Source organism: Opisthocomus hoazin, chromosome 3 (assembly GCF_030867145.1).
Source record: "Opisthocomus hoazin isolate bOpiHoa1 chromosome 3, bOpiHoa1.hap1, whole genome shotgun sequence".
In the NCBI taxonomy this organism is placed as follows: domain Eukaryota; kingdom Metazoa; phylum Chordata; class Aves; order Opisthocomiformes; family Opisthocomidae; genus Opisthocomus; species Opisthocomus hoazin.
In genome coordinates, this window is record NC_134416.1 from 85,760,117 (window position 1) to 85,772,988 (window position 12,872).

Consider the following 12,872-nt stretch of genomic DNA (forward strand, 5'->3'; position numbering starts at 1 on the left):
TCAGAGGTTACAGGAAAGGAGATCTGTCCTTTAGCTGTGATCAACGAAGATCAAACATAAATTTGCAGTTTGGCATGGAAAGGCCTCAGCCACTGGGAAGTGGTCTTCAGTCAGTGTCACTCAGTTCAGTGACCACTGAATTAGGCTGAAAAGGTGTCTGTGTTTTGAACTTTCTTGAATAAAGGACAAATATAAAGAGTCCAGTAGAGCAGACAGACAGGCAGACAGCTAGGTATTAAAAGCTCCATAGATAACTCTGGCAGTATCACCCACACAAAACATAGACATTGAAGAAATTTCATATGCAATAGCCCTGAAGCTCAGATACCATAATGCAGCTCAGATCCAAAAAATATGTTTTTAAAGTGGCACAAACGATTGTCCATTTATTTTATAAGAGAAGGCCAGCCACATCCAACAGCACACTTCAGGAACCATTAACGCAGTGGAATTCATTCACTGCTTCTTATTCTCAGTATACACACAGAGAAGGAGTGAATAACTATCATCAACCAGAGCAGTACCAGCTTGCTAAATGGTGATCCATTTTATTTCAAAATGCTGCTCCTGCTAAAATTTAAAACATTGTTCCTCCTGATCATTTCTCAAAATAGGCCCCATAACAGCACAAAGCAGGCAGAGGCAGTCAAACTGACCCAAGTTCCAATCTGAGGCACTGTATGTTTTTAGCACAGCATTTTGAACTCGGAACTGAAAAGAAACAATTCTGAAGCACATTTCACTGAGCAACTCACAAGAAAAAGGCTGCAAACCCAGACTTTCATAGACGTTCAAACCTGTAATGCTTCACTCCCACCATTGTTCTAAGTGCTGAATAGACACTCTCTGCTCCCCACGCACTCACACGCACACGTGCATGCTCCCGCGCACTCCGTGTCACACCATGTACTCACTTCTAATAGTAAATTTGACAGAAAGGAATTTTATTTTTACACTTTCGCACCACCCACTCCTAATTAATGTCAATCAGCATCTTCTGCCTAGTACACACTGCAAACATGCACAGCCTTATCTGAGCTGGGAGGGCTAGCAAAAAATTCCACTGCTGCTACGAACTGAGTGGGCTCCACCTGATGGATTCACACAGGAAGGACCTGGACACGCACGACCCTCCTGAGGGGTCACTGAAATGCTCTGACTTCTGAGGGGATGTTTCTGTTGGTTGGTTTGTGCTTTTTCCCCCCCCAGATATGAAAAGCAGGTAATTCTCCAGTTCGGAAGACTCGCTGCAGACTTCCTGAGGTACAAGTGGGAGCAGGGACTTGCCAGCACATCTCAACAGCTGCCAGGAACAGTGGCAGCAGCAGGAGGGACAGCAAGGGAATTCTGCTGGTGACTTCACCAGAGACAGTCCACGCTGTTTAGACAACCATGAACCAGAGCCAGACAATTAAAAACGCTGTCAGCTACCTGATAGGTGCCTATACTTGCACTCCCCAGTTGTCCCGATAACCACCCCAGCAGCAAAAGTGAGGGTGGGAAAATCTTGCCCCCCAAACCTAAAGCAGACAAACTCGGTTTCCCAGCACACACAGCACTCACTTCTTTTTATAGACTGCTTTTCTCTCAGATGCAAAAGTAAATCCAGCTCAGATGATTTCCCTGCCTTAACTTTTGTACAAGAGGAAGATAGAAAGCTAAAAAAAGAAAATTAGACACTTCATGAAATCCGTGATTAAGACACAGAAACTAACACGACAGATGGGCTGAAACATTCAGGGAGCTTTAGTTCATCAGCCCATGTTTTTCAGAGATCTACAGTAAGCTATTGTCTTCCCCATTTAGAGTTTTTAAATCCCGTTTTTCACTGCAGTAATCTAACACCATTTCTAAACTTGGAGTTCCCTTGTTGGGTAGTCCAAAATAAACCCCAATATTTACTCAACTGGCACACGGTCCTACAACATAGCTATGGGGTTGTTTATCCCCCTTCCTTTGGCTTTTTTCAGGTGCAAATAAAGACCACCACCGTTGGCTCTGGGAAGGTGAGCTTGCTGGGGCAGCAAAGTGGGGTGGCGGCGGATGGGGAGGAAAATAAGAGGCTGCTCAGGCAGCACCTGGCTGCACCTCACTCTGCTCTGTTGCACGCTTTGCTCCCGTGTGTGCACCCACAGCAGGAGCCGCCGTCCATCCCTGGCATTAGCCGGGTTATTACCGTGCAGGCAGAAACACAAGCACAGCTACGCAGCTAACTCCCTCTTACAAACGTTCATCTCCCGGGGGTAAGAAGCAGCAGTGAATACTGCATGCTCTGAAATGAAGGGCAGATTGCTCCTAGGAAGGGTGCTCTGCCCCTCCACCAGCTCATTGCTCACAACAAGGACTCAGGCTGGCCCGCCCCCCCCCCCCACTCCCCGCATCCCTTCTTCCATGAGAAACTAAGTCCTCTTTTCTGCGGAGTGCACAAAGCAGCTACTCACCCAGGGAAAAAAGGAGCGGGGCAGGGAGAAGAGGGGAGGAAAAAAAAGAAAAAGGCAATCTGTGACTCGGCGCTTGGCAAAAGCCAGCGATCAGCAACAACTGCCGAACGCTGAGTCACTTCTTTCCCTTCCACCTGGCGAGTGACTGCCCGGATTCATTCAGCAGAAAGCCTCTTTTCATCGAAACTGGCATAAATCTGGAGTAATTCCCTCTGTGTCAATGGAGCTGCTCAGGATTTACGGTAGTGTCACACAACAAGCAGAATTTCGGCCGTTAAGAGCTACAAGCCCAGGTTTTCCTGCAGGAGACTGTGCTGATTTGCCCTTGCGGGCCGTGATGCTAACCGTGCGATGGCACGGATGCCGCGGCTGGTGCTATTTTTCCTGATGCTGTCATCTCCAGTAGATGCTCTGCAAGCAGGACCTTTGGAGAAATCACCCTCTTTCAGACGCTTCAGGTGAATATTGGCAATTTATGAGCAGGAGAATGTTTTAATAGCTTGAATTAATTATTTTTTTCAGATTTTTATTTTTTCCCCAGATTTCATTTAATGCTCTCCTTGAGTTTTGCAAAGGCTTGTAAAATTATTACTTTTTAACATCTCACTGGACTGTGTGAAACAGAGTTCAGAAGACAGCAGAAATATCTTCTGTGCAGATGATGTGTGAATAAGCGAGGAATGAGATCAAGATTTAAGGAATACCAATCAGCTTTATCAGACAATCGTCTATTTATGTTCTCAGCTTAAGAAAAAGCACTGCTAGATGATTTATGCATGCACTGGAAGGTTGCTACAAGCAGGGAAGGACCCTGAAAAAGCTACATATACTCCCCCCCAGCATGCAATGCAGTGGCAACCATAACAAAAAATGGCAAACAAACCACAAAAACCAACCTTTGAAACAGGACTATTTCAACAGAAGAGAGTTTGCACTTTACTATAAACACAACACCTATTTAAAAAAAGCATTCACACACATACCAAGGGACTGACGGGGTTTTTCTAAACAAACGCAATGAGCCTTGTCTGTGCTGGTTAAGTACATTTACAATATTCAAGAATAGGACGTAACTGCCTAGAAACAGCAGCATTCATGTAGTCCTATCAATATGGGGAACACAGTGTGCTCTACAAATATTAATTTAGCCTGAACAACCAGTGAGGTATGCAAATACTCCTCCCAGCTTCAACTGGAGAAGATCTGAGCAGAGAGGAACGGTGAGGGGGATTTTCAGCGGTGCTTCAGGGAGTCAGCTCACAGTCAGGGAAAGCTGGGGTCTTGCATGTCTGCGAGTGCTTTCCATAGTCCTGCCCTGACCAGCTTCCCAGATGTGCTTTAAGCCAAAGCCTGAAACTGAAGCCCTGCTTTTTCTCTTCAGGAGACCCACATGAGCAAACACTTTCTGTATCCCGACTGGTTACGCTGCCAAAATCAACAAGGCGGTGTGCAGACATGGGTGCACCCCGTGGCACCTCCCAGGTCCCGGCTGTCCCAGCCACGAGGCCTGGCTGGGAGGTACTGCCATTCCTTTCCCACCGCCATGCTGGAGCTCCCTCCTCACGGGCACTCAGCAAGAGGCGAGCACATCGGTTTTGCCCAGAAGCAGGGGGTGGCTTGGAGACAACCACAGACAGGACCTTGACTCACAACCTGGAAAGCAGGAGGCTCAGTGGTTTTGACATGCTTCAAGAAAAGCCACCGCAGCCATTTAGCCAACCAAGAGGAACTGCAAATACCCCTGGCTGGGTATCGCTACTTCCACAATTGCCCAAAAAGCACTGATGGGGTAAAAGCAAGGCAAAGCAGCAGGAGCTTCAGCAGCTGTCAACGGCTTCTTGCTTTTTGAGGAAGGACTATGCTGAAGAACCCCTGCGGCTCAACAGACGAGGACAGGGCCAGAGCATGATGAAGTCCAATGGGCCTTGCTGCGTGTTTTGCCTTTTCAAGTTCTACCTCTAATCCAAAAGAAGGAATGAAACATTTGTGAGCCAAAGAAGCAGACAAGAAAGGGAGAGCTGAAACAATGCGGATCTAAGTGACCTGAAAAGAATGATCTCTTGGACCAATTTTTGCTACCACTCCACAGAACAGCAGCAGAGGAAAGTAAAAGGCAGAGAAATGGGTACCTCAACGACAGAGCATACAGTGCTGCAGGTGCTTCCACCTGAAGACAACGCCTTTAGACCAACAGCCCAAAGAAGGTAATTCTCATGGTAACCATGACATTTAAGACTATCTAACTCTCTCCCTCAAAACCTTGGTTTTAGCTTTTTACAACCCTGGCAAATATTTTAATTAAAATCTTCCATGCCAACATCTGCCTCAGACTGATCTTTTGTGGGAAAGTTTCAGCAATATAATTTCAGACATTTTGGAGAAAGAGAGTAGGCAAAATAAATACGTAGCTTTGACTGTGTTAAATTTCCTTCTGCTGCTGCCTACTGTTGTTGTTACTAATTTATTGAGATATAAAAATGGCTTCAAGCTCTGGAGTAAGCCTGAAAAATTGACAAAGGGTTATGCTGATCAGAGATGTGTTTTTAGCTATTCCTGTGAAAAACCACCTATATATTTGGTTAATTTTAAATCCCGAGGCGGGGGAGAAGTTAACAGCTAAAGACTTCAGACCTCTCTCATCAGTGTAAACTTCACACCTCAGGCTTTGCCACAGTTCCATACAGGCCACGGCAGCTCTGAAAGGGTCTGTCCTCATAGGGTTCACTGAAGAACAAAAGACTGAGCTCTAGGTAGCCTTGGGACTTTTGGAGTCAAGAAACCACAGTTAGTAAAGAAAGATACAGTTATTTCAATATACTGTTCTTCACCTGAATACATACAGAAATAAGGAAGAAATACAGAAAAGCAAAGAATCATTTGGAGCTTCTTGTTAGTTGTTTTTTGTTGTTCTGTTTTGTTTTGTTTTTTTTTTTAAGACAGTAAATCCATACCAGCAGCAGAATACAAGCATTTAAAATATCCCCACCACGGAATTTACGAGGATAAATATTTTCTGGTAATCCAGCATGCCTGTATTGAAGATTCATGGTCTACTGTTTTCTAAAGTATTCTTCTCTTTCAGGAGCAATACCCAGAGAGGGTGACACTGCAATGCCAAGTTCCCCTCCCTGTACTCCAAGGCACCTCCACTCAAACGCCCCCCAAACACCATTTCTTCCTTGTTGGAAATCTTTGTTAACAAATTTCCCTTTTCATTTCTTTTTGTGAACTGTGCTTCTTTTTATTTGTAAACAAAGAAACAAACAAAAAGCCAGAATGTAGCAAGGCTCTGCCAGAACTCAATTAATAAATAATGAGCATCGAGTGTTTTTTATCACTTCCTTCTGTCTGAGCTTCATAAACTGACAGTAAAACAGTGTATGACCCTTTACAGAACAATTTTACTATCACATTACATCCTCACTGGAAATTAAGGAACACAAATCTGACATTCTGAATGGGAACAGCTCATCCAATTTGGTGTAACGTTACCCACTGGGAAGTCCTGAGAGAAATCCGCTGCGAGCCTGCACAGCGGGATTTGCAAAGCATCTATCCGGTCACACAGCAAATGCCAGCATAACTTGCACCAACTTTTTCCCTCATTCTGCACTACAGAAATGTAACTAACACTTTCCAACTCACAAAGTCACGCTATTTTGGTGGGATTTTTGCATCATGTGGATGAAGACATAACATGAGCTTGAGCTCAAGCAGTTCCTCAGGATGCGTGAATCCAGAGGGATGGGTACAGAAGGACAAGAACGGAGAGGAGCAAAGACATCCTATCCTGCTGCTGTAACTGGAAATGTAGATGGAAGAAGTTCCTCTTGTATTCAAAATTGGAAAATGGAAAAAATGGAAATAACAGGAGTTTAGAGAAGGGGAAGAGGGTGAGACCTGCTGGAAAAGCGTGTTTGGTCAGCTGGGAAAAAAACCAAAGGATGACTGGAGAACACCTTTTGCCACAGAGACAGTGTAAGAGAACTGAGGAAACATACACAGAGACAACTGCACAAGCAGTTTCCAGCATTTTATTTAAACAAGTGGCCAGGAGGACAGATTCCCATTCCGCCTCTGTTAGCATAACTTTACGTGATAGGAATACGCCAATTTTATACCAGCCATATACTTGCCCCCTTCATTTATAAGACACAGTGGACAAAAGTAGTATTAATAGTATCTTTTATGTCCCGGTGTTCCTGAGAACACCATCTGTTTACATTTGGAAACTGCAATGAGTGAAGTGCCCACCATACACTAAATTACCAGGATTCATAAAGTGAGCAAAAAGTCAAGATTTCCATTACTTCAGCCCTAAGTCAACTAACACCAGCACCAAGTGATCTCTATCCAAAGGATAAACACATTCCTTATACACAGCTTAAATGCCAGTACATTAAAGGCACAACTCTTCATGTGTTGTAATCTCTCTAATGAATAGAATTCAATCACATCTACAAAGAAACATAATCTGTTTGTTGACGCATCACTGAAAGGAAGCAAATAAAGCATCACGATACTAAGAAACCTGATGACAAATGTAAGGGAAATTACCCTTTGAATAATTTGTGCATGCCCCTTAAGTTTTAGTGGGCTACAAGGAATACAAACTCAACAGTTCCATTTTCCTCTCATACCAATACTTTAATTTTTTATATATATACTTTTTTTAATGCATACTTACTCTCTTTTTTAAACTCTTTAAACTGCTTTGGGTGCAAGGGATAGACTGGATTTGACCTCTTGGATGAATCACATGCACAAGCTTTCTTAAAAAAAAGCATGTGGACAATAAAATTAAAAAAGAGGACAACTTTCCTCCCCTGCCTCTTTAAGACACTGCTGCCTTTCAGGCAGACAGTAAGTGCTGCATTCAAATAACAGAACATGGATTTCTCTTAGTAACTGCAGCTATAATTGTAGCTACTGCTTACACTGCTTCCACCCTGTTAGTGTTACAATTGTCCAAAGCGTAACACTCAACTACACTGCCATAATTTTTGATAAATGTCTAATTTTTTTATGTAACAAACACCTTCAGAATGTTATCCCTTTCCTCTTTCACCTTATTCTGCTTCTTTGGCACCAAGAGCATTAAAAAGCAACACTGCTTCCCCTCTCTTCGATGTCTGGCAGCCTTTTCTTAAACCAAAATACTCTGATTCAGTGGATGCTCTGCCTACTATTACAGATAACATGCCTTTTCCAAATCTGAGACTCTTAAGGACAATGTGGGATAGCTTTATTTGTAATCATTCACCAACTAGTACTCCATTCAGTATCTAGTAAGAATTGGCTTTTAGCATTTTCCTCTGCTGTATATAGTATTTGCATGAGGTTACTGCATATTATACAAAATAGCGTTCAAAATAAACGGCCTGTGTTATGGTATTTACTAACACATAGCGTACATATCTTAGGCATGGGCACATTTTGCCTCTCACGTATTTTCGTTATGATGAATAAGGCACAGGCATGAAGAGTCCGTCCCTCTGTACAGACAGCATGTTGGACAGAGCAGTGGCAGTAAGAAACCCGACTTTACCAACTCTTACCTGCCTATGCCGACAAGAAAAAAAACCTCCTGCAGAGTAAAAATGCTAGACAAATTATATCATTCAAAGCAATCGGTTACTCCTAGGTTTCGGTCTGTTTCACTGAAAAGCAACTTTTTCATAGCATTATTAAGGTAGCACACCATGATTTATTCTTACTTATTTTTCAGCTAAAAGTATTTTTGCCTCTTGCGTTTCCTTTATTTGCTTAAAGGAAGGATGGCCCAATAAAAATTCAATGAGGAAAACCAGCACAAAATACAACAGCTCTGATTTATAGGGTCAGATGAAGAGATCAGAAATGTCCATTAAATCCAAACACTACTTCCAGTCTTCCTTCTTGATCCTTTACTGTTTTGCATATTTTCCTTCATACTCTTGCAATAACATACGGATAGGCCAATCATACCACACTTACTTGCTCTTTACGTAACAGATTCCTGCTATATTACCATCCTGTACTTCAATAGTCGTGTGCGTTCTTGTTACCCCATTGCAATAAACTGTCAGAAGAAGGAAACAGACTTCGGTGTGCAGCTCTGGCATTTTGCCAAGTTTATGAAAGACAGGAAAAGGGAAGGGGAGGTGGGGGGTGGAAGAGAGGAGCAGAACAAGAGGGAAAGAGAAGAGCAGCACTTAACTCTTCCATGTGGGAAGGTACACCAAGAGGACAACCACAGTGCTTCACAGTAAAGCTCAAGAGATCGAAGAGAGCTGCAACAAGCAGAGTGCTGCGCACTGATCTGAGGTGCTGAGCAACCGCTGTCCCCACTGCAGCTACAGAAAGCAAATTGTTGCCTCTCTCAGGATCGAGCTTTCCAGGTCATGGACCACCACGTTCCCTTCAGCACCCAGCACGATGAGAGATGCGCCAGTTGTCATCCACAGGTGCTTCCAAGCCCCTTCCTCACCACCACTGCGTGCAGACACTCACCTACACCGCACGACGGGGAGGTGACCACACAGGCACTGGGGCAAACATCAGTCAGCTCTTCAACCCTGACAGAGATCAAACACAGCAGCAACAGAGAAGCCATTGTTTTAGTGATACAGTGCTAAGAAAGTTTAGAGAAAGTATAACCACCTAATGGAACTAAACCCAAGAAATCCTCCCCCTCCCAACACTCTGAGGGAGCACTAAGTATCCTCAGCAACTTAACTGAAAGAAGTCCTCTACAAAATTACCTCTTGATATTTGCAAAATATTCCTGGAAGATTTTCGAGCATCATGGGAACACCTGCGTGGGTGTTAACCTGCGCATCTAACAAACCTGCTTCTTCTCTCATTGAAATCAGCTGCCCTTAATTTGAACAGCAGGAAACCTGGGCCTTTTCTACTGCTGTGTTCCTTACCAGAGCTCTATAAATGTCACACCTTTATTTTATTAGTGAAAGACATGTTTTATAAATTAACAATAAAAGCATTCTGGTATGTGAGGTTTTTTGGCCCCTGTTGTGACTGAATTCTTGAAGGTCAGATAAAGCGGTCCGTAGAAAAGCAGAAAAGAACGTGCTCTGCACTATCCTTTTAAAGACCCTCTGCAATACAAAGACAATAAATAGCTGATTTGCTACGTGGCTTTAAAGGCAGCCACAAATGCTAAGACCACAGTTAAATGAACTTGGTCATGAAAGGAGCAGCAGCTCGTCCAGTACTGTATCTACATTAGTTAACTCTTTTTGTGATTCAAGTCCAAGGCTTCATATTGTTCTATTTCCACCTATTCCTCTGCTCTAGATTCCCTTTGTGACACTTTTATCAATGGAAAATCGAGGGAGGGGTTTCCAGCTGGGAGCCCCACAGAAAAACAGGAGGTTCAGCCTGGTTTTCTCACTTGCGCTGCAAGAGCCATTTTAGCGCCAGTAATAAAAGGAAAACTACATAAAGAAAAAAAAAACCACAACCTGAAATTATTTTATCATCATAAGCGCTGCACCGCTCTTTATTCTCCTGTACTGTTAGTCTCACACATTGCACAATAATTTGCTAGCTTAAACAGAGCTCCTTGCACATCACTTATTTGTATTAAGGGACGATGTCCGCTAGAAATCCAGGGAAATGCTAAGATAACATTAGCAGCGGCATTGGTCAGGTCCACTCATTGTTATGTCCTTCCAATTTTTTACAGATCTATAGCTGCAATGTCAGAATTTAAAAAAGTAAAAAACCAAAATAGCCTGATTGTATCCGCTGCGAGAGGTGGGGAAAACACGTGCAAACAACAAGGGAAGGTAGCTGGCACGCTGGGAGCCGGGCAACGTGGATTTTGCCCAGGCACATCCACACGGCTACACCTGGGGGTGTCATTACAGCAGCCCTGGTGCAGGCACCAGCGCAGCCAGGTGGGTGCTTACCTGAGAGTTGTAACCTTAGAAGGTGGTTTTGAAAATGAGATCATTCGCACTAAGAGGATTTTCAAGGTAAGTCAACTGACAGATCCGGCCTCATTTAAGACCAGAAAAGACTATTAATCATACATTGGAACATTACGGCAGCACAGACCATTCATCTCGGGAAGCACTTTGTATAACAACAGAGCTCACATAAATGTCCGGGAGCACTGCTCCACACAGAGGACAGGCTCCTTGAACTCTGCAGCTACCTACTGGAGCTGTTTTCATACACCACCAAGAAGCCCAGGCCACCACCATCTTCTCAAACAAAAGAACAGATGCCTCAAAACCTTAAACGGGCAATTATCCGGCCCTTGCAGGCTCTGCAAGTGTCCCGAAGACAAGGAGAATGTCTTTCTCGCACATACACTGCCTGAACGAGATGGCTGATCAGGGCACAGTGTCTGTAAAGGCTCTGCTGAGAAAAGCACCTTTAGATACAACAGAAATCAAGGTTGCTATTGCCAGCAGGCAGCAGCTATCACCCCAATTGCCTACACTTGGCAAAGCTGCAACGGGACAAAAGTGGCAAAGCTGAGAGGAAAATACAAGGGTGGAGAATCAGATGCAAAGGCCGGCTGCTTAGACACAGATAATACTTAAAGATGTGTGTCATGGTGAAACAAAATTGGCAGTCATCATCATTGAACAGCCTTAGAGTTCAAAAGGCACCTGAGAAAGGATGGTATGGTACCCAAATGCCCAGATAGTATATTGTAGCCTGTTGGACAACTTTACTAATATTTTTTAAAAGTCATATGGATCTCAGGTACCTAAATCATAAAAAAATCATAAACTAGTAAACCTTGAGAACTGACTGCTAGCATTCTCAGAATGTGACCTGTTACGAGGAAGAAGTGTTTGGCAGGACTCAAGTATCAGATACCTGCCCTGTAGATATTCCTACCACGGGAACATGCCAAGCAAGAGGAGATAAAACACTTGCAAAGTTTGTGGTGAGACTGATGAAGAAGTGCCTTCATTCCTAATGCCACGAAACCCGCAGTTTTTTTAAATAGGCTGCTATAAACCTGGTACCTGCTTTGATTTACACCAAGCTTTCTTATCATTGGTTATGTCCTCCTTAAATAAATACATGAACTTCATCAGTGACTATGGCAAACCCACACATCTGGGTTATGTCTCCAGCTCCAACCATTTGCTTTATTGTCTTCCACAACATGCAGAGCAATTCTCATTAAGGAGTTGAATGTGAGGCTGCTCAGTAGAGAGTTAAGGACATTGGGCAGAGAGGAACCTGATGAGGCTCAACAAAGGCAAATGCAGGGTCCTGCACCTGGGGAGGAACAACCCCATGCATCAGTACAGGCTTGGGGTGGACCTGCTGGAGAGCAGCTCTGTGGAGAGGGACCTGGGTGTCCTGGTGGACGACAGGTTAACCATGAGCCAGCAGTGTGCCCTGGCTGCCAAGAAAGCTAATGGGACCCTGGGGTGCATCAAGAAGAGTGTGGCCAGCAGGACGAGGGAGGTTCTCCTTCCCCTCTACACTGCCCTGGTGAGGCCCCATCTGGAGTACTGTGTCCAGTTCTGGGCTCCCCAGTTCAAGAAAGATGAAGAGCTACTGGAGAGAGTCCAGCGGAGGGCTATGAGGATGGTGAGGGGACTGGAGCATCTCCCCTATGAGGAGAGGCTGAGGGAGCTGGGCTTGTTCAGCCTGAAGAAGAGAAGGCTGCAAGGGGACCTCATAAATGCCTACAAATATCTGAAGTGTGGGTGTCAGGAGGATGGGGCCAAGCTCTTTTCAGTGGTGCCCAGTGACAGGACAAGGGGCAATGGGCACAAACTGAGGCACAGGAAGTTCCGTCTGAACATGAGGAAGAACTTCTTCCCTCTGAGGGTGACGGAGCACTGGAACAGGCTGCCCAGGGAGGTTGTGGAGTCTCCTCTGGAGATATTCAAGACCCACCTGGACAAGGTCCTGTGCAGTCTGCTGTAGGTGACCCTGCTTCGGCAGGAGGGTTGGACTAGATTACCCACAGAGGTCCCTTCCAACCCCTACCATTCTGTGATTCTGTGATTCTGCCTAATCCAAAACTAATCTAAGTGGCAAACTATGCACGGAAAAAATTAAACTTGTGTGAAGTCACATGGAGTAACTGAAGGAAGCCTATGCGATCCCAGCAGACACGACCTACACCACGCCACAAACAAAAGGGACAGGAGGAAATATCCTTGAAAATATTTCTTCCCAGCTCCAAATCTAGAAATCAGCACATAGGTAGGTCACATTAATCAAAACCATCAAAGAAATATCCCTATTACTTCTGATCACCACTCTACTCTGTGTAGGGTCTCATCTTTCATTGTGGCCAATCTCCGAGAAAGACAACAGAAAAGAAAAAAAAAAAAAAAAGAAAAAAGAAAGGAAAACCACCACACCCACAACTCAAACCTAATAATTACAAGCCAAAAAATGAAGTTGGGGAAAAATTATTTCCTGTCCCTGCAAGTAAGGTTG

General features: G+C 44.2%; 1 protein-coding gene across 18 annotated transcripts in view; it reads right to left on the bottom strand.

Annotated features, from left to right (window-relative positions):
- ATXN1 (ataxin 1) overlaps positions 1 to 12,872 on the bottom strand; it is a 220,143-nt gene that overhangs the window by 127,203 nt on the left and 80,068 nt on the right. The window contains exon 4 of one of the 18 annotated variants that reach the window (XM_075416862.1): positions 8,934 to 8,998. The exons of 16 other annotated variants lie outside the window; for them this stretch is intronic. The gene's annotated coding sequence lies outside the window, so the exon portion shown is untranslated. Of the gene's footprint in view, positions 1 to 8,417; positions 8,437 to 8,933; positions 8,999 to 12,872 lie in introns of those variants that run through there. One more of the 18 variants, XM_075416879.1, reaches the window with a different exon arrangement.